Raw genomic sequence first — 12,416 nt, 5'->3', positions numbered from 1 at the left:
AAAAGCAATATCTTTTCTACATCTTGCTATGCCTTTCATTGTAGAAACCTTTATACTTGGTGGCTACTGAAAAATGTTGTAATTTGCAAAAATAAAGGCAAAAATGAAAATAACAATTGGAAATATCTTCCAAGAGCCATATTTTTTGCTAATGTTCTGAACTTCTTTATCGATTTAATGACAAGGGAGGATATACTTACTACTTTCTCTAGTTACAAGTTTATTTTCTCTTTTTTTAAAGAAAGTGAAAGATTCTGAGTATGTGCCTAAATGTCAACGTGTTTAAAAATCACCTAGCTTGTTTATGCATTGGAAATTTGGACAGCTAAAATGCATGGCCAAAGCTAAATCCTCAAAGTTAGGGGTTGTTAGAAAGACATAATTTTTGTGAAATGCAAACTTCTGGAAAATAAGTCAATTATACAACTTTCCAGAAGTCTATCCCACTTCTATTCACTTTTCCTCATAAATACAAAAAGCTTGTAACAAATGTAGGGATTTGGTATTTAAAGATATTCTCATCTCTCATGATTTGGTACCACTCAAAGTTGGCCTTTTCTTTCACTTCTCTAGTTCACAAGCATGACACATTAATCAAATTAACAAGCCATTATTTCTGACACACATACTTTCAATTTTCTTAAATAAATATTGAGAACCTACTATGTGTGAAGTCCAATTTTAGGCTTTTAGCTGAGAAATAACACCATTTGATTTATCTTTGTTAAATTTTACTCCAGATTAACAAAAATATATTGATGGCCTGTTGTGATCCAGGCCACATAACAAGCAGTGGGAGCAAGATGGTAATTTATGGCCCCCGCCTCTAAAGAGCTTACAGCCTAATTGGGGATTTGGCATGCTAAATATTTTGATGGCTGCAAGCCGTGATGGGTTGGAAGACAGACTAACCAGAGATAGTTTCAGAGGACATAGCCCTGGGATGACTCTTAAAGAATAATGGGCTTAAAAAAATGATGAATGGTATTGAAAGTTGGAACAGCTCAAAGAGGGTAAAGAACCAATCTAACTTCAGTATCCCTTGGTGAAATGCAAAACTTTGCAGAGTTTCTCCTTTCCCAGATGTCTTCAACCTTCAATCTTGAGTTCTCATGTGCATATTCTTCATGCACCATTCTTTATTAAAATACTTGATCAAAATGCTGCCTACTCTAAGAAGCATTTACTGATTTCCAAAGAAAAAACTCACTTATTTCTAATTGTGTATCTAATTGTCTCTAAATAGACTGGAGGACTTTTCCAGTGGCATCTATACAATCTTTCCATTGTATTTTGTAATGTGCACATAGCCCAAAAATTTTTTATCACCAATTCAATTTTACCCATACAAACGCAAACACCATTTTAGTAAGTTCAGCCTTGCAGACATTCTTCTACAGTTATTAGGTTGCCATAAGTTCTATTCGTTACACACCTTTGTTACTGACAACTTTTGGAGTAACTAATGTTACAACTTCTCTTTCCTTATACTTCAATGCCTATTATTTTGTACCTATAGTATTAAATCTGATAGAGAGCTCCAAATTCATCTATAATTTTCAATCTTGTTTGAATGTTAAAATAAACATGAGACCATTGAGCCAGACATGGTGGCTCATGCCTGTAATCCTAGCACTTTGGGAGGCCAAGGTGGGAGGATTGCCTGAGCTCAGGAGTTCGAGATCAGCCTGGGCAACATGGCAAAACCTCCTTTCTACTAGAAATACAAAACCTTAGCCGGGTGTGGTGGCATGCATCTGTAGTCCCAGCTACTGGAGAGGCTGAGGCATGAGAATTGCTTGAATCTGGGAAATGGAGGTTGAACTGAGCCTTGAGCCAAGATTGTATCACTTCACTCCAGCCTGGGTGACTGAGCAAGACTCTGTCTCTAAAACAAACAAACAAACAAACAAAAAAACCATAACAAAATGAGACCACTGAAATGTAGTGGAAAAATAATCATCTTTTATATACATAGTATTGGCTCAATTAGATATCCATAGAGAAAAAAAGTATCTTTGATCCTTTCTTCGTACCCTATGCAAAAATTGATATTTTCTTCATAACCTGTGCAAACATTAAACATATTATAAGTCCTAAATATGAAAATTAAATTTAAATCTTCTAGATGAAAACATAGGAGAATAACAAAAATGTTGAAGTAGGCAAAATTTTTTAAACATAACACCAGCACAAATCATAGAATAAAAGATTTATGATTGGACATTGAGGTGGGCATAGAGATGTGAAACCCAGATACCCCTTTAAGGAAAAAGTTGTTGCGCAGCTGCTGGGAGGGCTGTCAGTAGACAGTAACCAGCCATCATCTCACTTTAGGGATTGCCTTGGGGGCAGTGAGTCAGTTTCTTCAAGGCTGTGTTTTTCCAGAAACATCTATGACAAGAAACTTTTGAGTATAGTTTGAGACAGAGGTATAAATTTCTGCCATTTTCACCCACTGCAGGACAATTCTAAGAGGTTATATGTGCTCCAGAGCTTTCTTTGCATAGCTGAGACTAATGGGCCCGCATTATTGCCCAAATTCTCCTTTTCTCATTTCATTCTGTGAGTGTTGATTCAAAGGGTGGTTTCTATAATCATTAGCAACACCAGACTCTAAAAAACCCTCTTGTCTGGAGAGCCCAAACTGTGTTAGAAGTCATTCAAATTAAGAACTTATGTTCTTCAATATATTAAGAGAGTAAAAAGGCAAGCTACTGCCTGGGAGAAGATATTTGCAACTCATGTGGCTGGGTGCAGTGGCTCACACCTGTAAACCCAGCACTTTCAGAGGCCAAGTTGGGAGAATAACTTGAGGCCAGGAGGTAGAGACAAGCCTGGGCAACATGGCAAGATACCATCTCTAAAAAAATAAATAAATAAATTTAAAAATTATCCTGACATGGTGGTATGCACCTGTAATTCTAGCTACTCAGGAGGCTAAGGCAGGAGGATCCCTTGAACTCAGAAGTTTGAGACTGCAGTGGGCTATGATCATGCCACTGTACTCCAGTGTGGGCAGCAAAGTGAGACCTTCTCTATAAAATTAAAATATTTGTATATATTTGCAAAACGTATATCTGAAAGCTGTTTTACATCTAGAATAAAGAACTTTTACAAATCTACAGGAAGATGAACATTGTATTAAAAATGAAGGAATTAATCAGGTACTTTTCAATAGAATATCTAGATGGTCTATAAGCAATTATTCAGTCATCAGTGAGATTATCAGTTTTTTTTTTAAAAAACCTAAACCTATGTAATACCCCTATATACTCATTAGAAGGTCTAAGGTTATAATAATTGACAGTGACTAAGTATTGATAAAGACATGGAACAACTGGATAACTCATATCTTGCTGATGGAAGTGAAATCTGTTCAACTACTTTGAAAAATGTTTTGGTAATACCTACTGAATGTAAATATACAGCCACCCTATGCCTCAGTCATTCTACTTTTGGGTATAAACCCAGGAGAAGAGTATGTTTATTTTCTAAATGACTTGCACAAGAATATTTACAGTAGTACTATTTATAATAATAAAAACTTTAGTAGTAAATCAAATATCCATCAACCATAACACAAATATTAAAATTGTGGTACATTCATGTAATTGAATAATAGGCAGCAATAATAAATGAATGGGCTACACAAAACATTATGGTTAGACTGTACCTCCTTAATATTACGTGAAAGAAGCCAGACACAAATGTAAGACAGACTGTTTGACTTCAGGGATCATAGGTTCTTCAAACATGAGCAAGTTGTAGGAAATCATCATGATGGTTTGCTTGGTGGAGGAAGTATTGACTGGGAGGGAAACACTGAGGGAGTCTTCTGGAGTGGTGGAATTGTTTTAATGTATTTTGATCCAGGAGGTATTTACATAGGTATATTCATGGTAAAAATTCATTGAACCATACACTTAATATATGTTCACACTATTTCATGTATGTTATACCCTAGCAAAAAAAAAAAAAAAAAAAAGAATCTATTAAATTCTCTCTCTCTTTTCTCTGTCTCTCTCTCCAGACTGTACTGCCCAAAGAGTGATTTAATTTGACCTAGATTCTATTTAACTTTGGAAAGCACCTCTGGCGATTCTAATCTGCAGCCAATGTTAAGAATCACAGATCTGACGACACTTTCTCACATTATCTATCACAAGTGTAGAAAGTCTTAGGTGAATGTCAGCCTTGAAAGTCAAGGGGGTTACCCACGGGAACATACAACAAATCCAATGAGTGCCCAAGCTGGCTTGGGAACTACACACATCTCATGTTTCTATTGCACTTCAACCATGACTGCCTTGTATGGTCATTTCCCTCATGTTATCAAGGAAGGACATTCTCATTCAATGCTTTACAGAACCCATCTGAAATCCTCACTTCACATGACAGCAAAGTACATCTTCCTGAGTCTCTCCTCTTGGTTTTATTAAATTCACCTCGATGTGCTTAAATTTTAAGAGGGACAGAATTGTTTCTAAGCAGAATTAAACTACATTTCACAACACAGAAGTTTTCACTGGTCCAGATTCAGTAAGCAGCTGGCTGCAATCCCAGAGACATCTACTTTGGAAAATCTTTAAAGGACAAACATCTACTGGATTGTCTCTCTCTTGGGGTTTTGTAAGAATTGAAGAGGATCACATACATAAAACTTTTACAACGTGATGTGTTAAATAAATAGTAATGATCATGTGAGAATAATTGTAACACTAATAATGATTATAATTCTTTAAAAACATAACCAGAATAGTTATCAATTTCAGTAAATTTAACATTAGTACAATATCCTTCTCTATTACTGTTTGTATGCCAGTTTCATCAGTTGACCCAAAGGGTGTGCTTTAGAGCATTATTTCTCCTCCAAAACAGAATCCTGTCTACAGTCATGTATTGCATTTAGTTGTCATGACTTTTTAGCACCTTCTAACCTGAAACTTATCTACAGCCAGTTTTTGTTGCTGCTGTTGTTTATAACATTAGCATTTTGAAATAATAGAATTGCTCCCTTCCTTTGTTGATAAACTGTTACTCACCATGTGTTTGTCTGATGTTTGTCCATGGTTTGATTAGGATATGCATTCTGTGCCAGAATACTACATAGGTGAAGTTAGGTTTTTCTTGAGGTATCACATCTAGAGGCACATGACGTCCACAGTGCTTTAACTGATAATGTACATTTGGATTATTCCACCATAGTATTGTCTGGTATTTTTGCTATATAATTATTACTACTTTTCTTCATCACAACTAATAAACACTTGGTTGTGAGACCCCTTAAGATGATGCAAATACTCTTGTTCTCATCAGAATTTTCTCGTAAGTTTACTATCCCTTGACAATTTTTGCCTAATCTAATCTTTAGAATGAAGGTTTCAAAATGATGACTTTCTGAATCTCATACTCTTTGCACATTTATTCACAGGCACTTGGCATTCCATTGTAAGCAAAAGCTTTTCCTTCTCCCTCACTTATTTATCTAGTTAGTCATATGTATAAGTCTGTTCTCATACTGCAATGAAGATACTCCCTGAGACTGGCTAATATATAAACAAAAGAGGTTTAATTAACTCAGAGTTCTCCATGGCTGGGGAGGCCTCAGGAAACTTACAATCATGGCAGAAAACCAAAGGAAAGCAAGGCATTTCTTACATGGCGGCAGGAGAGAGAGAGAAGGGGGAAACGTCACACACTTACCGAGCAACCATATCTCATGAGAACTTACTCAATAGCATGAGAACATCGAGGGGGAAGTTAGCCCCCATGATCCAATCACCTCCTCACACCACGTCCCTCCCTTGACACATGGGGATTGCAATTAGAGATGAGATTTAGGTGGGGACACAGAGCCAAGCCGTATTGTCATATCACCATACAAACTCACAAGTTGCTATTTTTCCAATGCATACTTCTTTTGATGATCAAGTTGTCCCTTCAAACTGGCTCCTTAATCATTGTAACATGTCCTCATATTTTTTCTTAGTATTTTCTTATATTTTCTCCCCAAAACATGTTCCAGGCTCACTTTTAATCTACCCTTCCCTGGAATCAGCTGTTTGAGTTCTTTGCCCATTTAGAGATGTCATGATCTTTTGAAGTTGACACCACAAAAGGCAACAATCATGTCCATCCACAAAAATGAATATTTGTGAGGTAAATAGCAGATGTGTTAACACCCTCATAGCATGAACCCTCTGTGTTAACCAAGTTGGCCCCTTGGTATCCCATGTATATCACATCCGATCCTGCCTCTCTGCCATTGATCATGCTGTTCTCACCGTCTGTGACACCTTCTCCACACAGGCAGGGATCCTATGTGAGTATTTCTTGTTCTTTAATGCCATTCGTCCTAACCAAACTCTTTCCCCTGACTGATGTGGAAGGCTATGGAGACCTCTTTATATGACTGCTTGCTTTGAACTGTACTGGTTGGCATCACATTTGGTCTGTACCTTTTTGGGTAAAACTAGCAGACACTTCTCAGACTAGCTTAGTAAATGAAGAAGACATCCTGGAAGATCGCAAGGGTATCTCCTTGAATCCAAGGGTTGGTCTTTCATGGACTTACTGAACCTCAACCAGGATCTGGAAGTCTTGGGAATCCAAGCTGCTACTCTATCCATCTCAATTTCCCTCTTGATCCTCCTCTCTATTTTCCTATGAGCATTTTGTTTATACTATATTTATGGAGAGGTTTTGTGAGCTACTCCATTGTACATATTTCAGTTAGGACTCATTCATTTCTTGCAAATTTTTTCAGTTTACATGATCAAGCTCCCAAGACATCCATTTCTTGCATATCCTTTCAATTCCAATGGTTAAAGCTCCCAGAAATTACAGTTTTGAAGAGAGATATCCTATTGGTTCAGTTTGATTCAGCTGTACTCTTGAGCCCATCAGTTTTGGCCCAATAAGTGTGCCTTTGTGGGTAGTATTAAAGAGATTCTAGGCCTTAGAAATGGAGTAGAGGGTAGCATGGGCTGTGTGGACAATCAACAAAGAAGTCTACTTTAGCATTTGATAAAATACTGTGTATTAGTCTATTTTCATGCTGCTTACAAAAGAAAGAGGTTTAATGGACTCACAATTTCATGTGGTTGGGAGGCCTCACAATTATGGTAGAAGGCAAAAGACACGTGCCACATATGGGCAGATAAAAGAAGATAATGAGAGCCAAGTGAAAGGAGTTTCCCTTTATGAAACCATTCCATCTCAGGAGACTTACTGACTACCACAAGAACAACATGGGAGACACTGCCCCCGTGATTCAATTATCTCCCACTGGGTCCCTACTACAACATGAGGAAATTATGGAAGCTACAACTCAAGATGAGATCTGGGTGGGGACACAGCCAAACCGTATCATTCTATCCCCACCCCTCCCAAATCTCATGTCCTCACATTAAAAAACCAATCATGACTTCCCAACAGTTCCCCCAAAATCTTGACTCATCTATCTCTATGCATTAAGTCAAAAGTCCACCGTCCAAAGTCTCAACTGAGACAAGGCAAGTCCCTTTACCCTATGAGCCTATAAAATCAAAAGGAACTTAGTTGCTTCCTAGATAAAATGAGTGTACAAGTATTGGGTAAATATAGACATTCCAAATGGGAGAAATTGGCCAAAACAATGGAGCTACAGGCCCCGTGCAAGTCTGAAATTCAGCAGAGCAGTCAAATCTTAAAGCTCCAAAATGATCTCCTATGACTCTATGTCTCACATGTGTAATTGTGTAAAGTACAGTAATTGCATCTTCTAATTGTGTAAAGTATAGTAACTGTACTTTATAGTCACACTGATGCAAGAGGTGGGTTCCCATGGTCTTGGACAGCTCTGCCCCTGTGGCTTTGCAGGCTATAGCCACCCTCCTGGCTGCTTTCACGGGCTAGCATTGAGTGTCTGTGGCTTTTGCAGGTGCATAGTGCAAGCTGTCAGTGGATCTGCCATTCTGAGGTCTAGAAGACAGTGGCACTCTTCTCACAACTCCACTAGGTGGTGCCCCAGTAGGGACACTGTGTGGTGGCTCCTACCCCACATTTCTCTTCTGCACTGCCCTAGCAGAGGTTCTCCATGAGGCTCCCACCTTGGCAGCAAACTTCTCCCTGGGCATCCAGGCATTTCCATAAATCCTCTGAAATCTATGCGGAGCTTCCTGAACCTCAATTCTTGACTTCTGTGCACCTGCAGGCTTAACACCACATGGAAGCTGTCAAGGCTGGGGGCTTCCACCCTCTGAAGCAAAAACCCAAGCTGTGCCTTGGCCCCTTTTAGTCATGGGTAGAACAGTTGAGACACAGGGCCACAAGTCCCCACAGCAGAAGGACACTAGGCCTGGCCCACTAAACCATTTTTTCCTCCTAAGCCTCGGGGCCTGTGATGTGAGGGGTTGCCTCAAATGTCTCTGACATGTCCTAGAGACACTTTCCCATTGACTTGATGATTAACATTTGGCTCCTTGTTACTTATGAAAATTTCTGCCCCAGGCTTGATTTTCTCCTCAGAAAAATGGGGTTTTGTTTTCTGTCACATTGTCAAGTTGTAAATTTTCTGAACTTTTATGATCTGTTTCCCTTTCAAAACTGAATGCCTTTAACAGCACCCAAGTCAACTCTTGAATGTTTTGCCACTTAGAGATTTCTTCCACCTGATACCCTAAATCATCTCTCTCAGGTTCAAAGTTCCACAAATCTCTAGGGCAGGGGCAAAATGTCACCAGTCTCCTTGCTAAAACATAACAAGAGTCACCTTTGCTCCAGTTCTCAACAAGTTCCTCATTTCCATCTGAGACCACCTTAGTCTGGATTTTATTGTCCATATCAGGTCAGCATTTTGTTCAAAGCAATTCAACAAGTCTCTAGGGAGTTCCAAACTTTCCCACATTTTCCTACTGAGACCTCCAAACTGTTTCAACCTCTGCCTGCTACCCAGTTCCAAAGTTGCTTCCATATTTTTGGGTATCTTTTCAGCAGTGTCCCACTCTACTGGTACCAATTTACTGTATTAGTCCATTTTTATGCTGCTGATAAAGACTTACCCTGAGGACTGGGCAATTTACAAAAGAAAGAGGGTTAATGGACTCACAGTTCCATGTGGCTAGGGAGGTCTCACAATCATGGCAGAAGGCGAAAGGCATGTCTCTCATGGCAGCAGACAAAAGAAGCAAAAGAAGAAAATGAGAGCCAAGTGAAAGGGGTTTCCCTTTATAAAACCATCATATCTCAGGAGATTTATTCACTACCATGAGAACATTATGGGGGGGAACCACCCCAATGATTCAATTATCTCCCAGTGGGTCCCTCCCACAATAGGAGAGAATTATAGGAGCTACAATTCAAGATGAGATTTGAGGGGGACACAGCCAAACCACGTCACCCTGCTTGAATCAGTCTTCTAATTGTGTAAAAATAACTAATATTCACTTTGCAACAAAGTCATAAATTGTCCCATGGAATGGATATTCTCTTTTATTTTTTTCCTTCCACTTACATTTGATAATCACATTTCTTAGATTGATTTTTCTATCAACAGATTGGGCCCAGGAGCAAGAATAAGGTAGAAGACACCTTGGTTTCCTAGTAAGTAAGAGGATATGTGGCCAGGTGTGCTAATTTCTATAGCATGGTGACATTGCTGAGAATGACAAAAAGACCCCCCACCCCTGGGATAATCGAACTTGATGAGAATAAGCTGGGATAGAGTGAGCAGGTGCTGGACTAATTACTTCACCTTGAATGAGGAAACAAAATACTCACAAAATTAACACAGGAAAGAGAGACCATGTCACCTCTGTAGTCAAGTAGTAAAGTGTCATAGTAAAGTTTTCCAAATGGTTCTCAGGTAAGAGAGAACCAACTGGTGGGTGTGCATGCCATGGCCTCAGCATCTTCAGAAAGGTTCATCATAGGAGATTGAGCTTCTGGAATGAGGCTTTGGCCATAAGCTCTCCTTTCTAGGTCAATTTCTATTTTCCCAGTGAAGCCTCACTCCCTGTTACAGAAGAATACTGTTCTGGGTGCATGAAAACTCACCCTGGCAAAGAGTTAAGAAAGTCAGTTACGTCTTAGTACGAATGATGGCTGGAACCAGGGTTATTTGCCATTTTAAATTTATTTGTAGATTATGAGGTCTTGTTTTGTCAGGATTTGAATTCCCCATGGTTCCTGGCATAGTCTTGGTTATACCATAAGATTTTCCAGTGATTTACTTCTTTGTCCTTATTGTTCCCACTTGGCTCATGTTTCTACTACTTGTCTAACAAACTGTGAGTGGGAGTTGGAGTCAGGAGAACAAGGGCTGTCAAAGTCAAAATAAATATGAAATAAAATTCTTTCTTTATTAAGATAATTTCAAGTTTCAATAGTAAAGCTAAATTAGACCTAGCTGTGTAGTTGTGGTGGCCACTGGCTACTGTCTGGGTAAGTTTGGCCTGTATTCCCATGCATTGGAGGTGAGGACTTTTAACTGTAACTTACATCAGTGATGAGATGGCTTCTCAAAAATAATAAAACAAGCTAGAACAATATAAAAATTTATGCTTGGTCATCATTTAACAGACTATACAAAACTGTTGGGAGGTAACACATATATGCCTTACTGGAGAAGGATAAAACTAATACTAAATAACGTAGGCTGGGCGCAGTGGCTCATGCCTGTAATCCCAGCACTTTGGGAGGCTGAGGTGGGTGGATTACGAGGTCAGGAGTTCGAGACCAGCCTGGCCAACATGGTGAAACCACGCCTCTACTAGAAATACAAAAAGTAGCCAGGCCTGGTGGTCTTTCCCTGTAATCCCAGCTACTTGGGAGGCTGAGGCAGGAGAATCACTTGAACCTGGGAGACAGAGGTTACACTGGAGCTGAGATCCTGCCATTGCACTCTAGCTTGGGCAACAGGAGCAAAACTCCATCTCAAAAAAAGAAAAAGTAAACAATACTTGAGTTAGCCATTTAATATCAATTTTTAATGCACTTACTGCATGTAAAATGCCTTAACATATAATGGAGAGCCCATGTCAAATTAAAGGTGACACTTCATTAATACATGTACATAGGTGTACAATCTTTCCCCAAGATTACTGGGACGTCTGAGAGGATAGTAAATTGCTACTTTTTGTCAGAAAGGAAAAAATAAACAATCAATTCAACAATCAGGATTTTAGAAATCAAAACCAATTTAATTTCCCTCCACACTTTGAGCAAATTTATCAACTATTAAAAGCATTTTCTTCTTCTCAAGATCTCTTTTTCTTCTCCTTATGCTGCTTTTTCCTTCTGGCCCCAGCATTCTAGTTCTCTCAACCCCAGTATAAAGTTGAACAAAAAGCAAAGTCTAGTGCTGAGAACAACATCTGCAGAAAGGAAAAAAAAATCCAAATTCTGAAGAACCCTGGAAATTTTCCTTCTAATAACACCTAATTAGTCACTGAGTTATACTAATGGTCATAGACACATTCTAAGACATTTGATTTCAGCTACACCAAGCTTAGGCAGAAAAGCAAGTGATGAATGAGTACTGTGTAAGAAAGAATTGATCAAATAGTTGCAAATTATTTTTCTATATTCACAGAGGCCACTCTCAAAGCATAATCTATATTCCCTCAGATTCTCTTTTATAATGTTTGTGTATCCATCTCCCATTACTGGGTTAGTTCTTTTCCCCTCAACAGCAGGCTGAGAGTAGAACTAATGTGAAATCGGACTTTTGCTTTGCTTCTTTCCTTTATTTTTGGTATCGTCTAACTCTCTTATAAGTCTTCCTGGGAGAATTATCACCATACATTACTCATACACAAATCCTCAGTACAGGCCCCAGTCGAGGGAGCTTAACAAAAGACATTCAGTACCAGAAGTGAACCTAGAAAGCATTTTCTAAGATGGGATTTTGGAGTTGGACTACTCACAGGCATGACGACAATAAGGACCTCATTACTGGTGCTACATGGAGTCTTAATAGCTTCTGCAGGCTGCAGCAGTGTAATTGCTACAACTTCCACCTGCAGTGAAGTGAGGCTGCACTAGCTTATGTAGTATATCTGACACTTGGAAATGAATATGAGGAAATGGTAGTTGTAAGGACTGTGGAATTGTTTGGTTGTCATTAGGTGTCACTGAAAGAGAAAATTACAAGCTCAGGTCAATCGTTTATCAAATTAAATGGCTTGAATACCTTTGGTGGCATTTAAATGGACTCTCGTCTTCTGTAGCTGAAGGACTAATTGTGCTGAAGATCTGGACTGGGGCTTAATTTTAAGAGATTTCAGGGAAAGTGAATTTTCATTCTCAGCAATCTGCAATAGCAAAGTCAGGGCCCTGCTAAATAAGGGCCCTGACAATGAAACTTGAGATAGAAATATATGGGTAGATGCACTTGACAATTTTGAACCCCTATATTTCATTGAATGCTATGG

The sequence above is a fragment of the Aotus nancymaae genome, unplaced genomic scaffold (assembly GCF_030222135.1).
Source record: "Aotus nancymaae isolate 86718 unplaced genomic scaffold, 86718_ANA_hifiasm-v0.15.2.pri h1tg000010l, whole genome shotgun sequence".
Taxonomy (NCBI): domain Eukaryota; kingdom Metazoa; phylum Chordata; class Mammalia; order Primates; family Aotidae; genus Aotus; species Aotus nancymaae.
The sequence above is the reverse complement of the archived record's forward strand: the minus strand, read 5'-3'. Positions refer to the sequence as shown.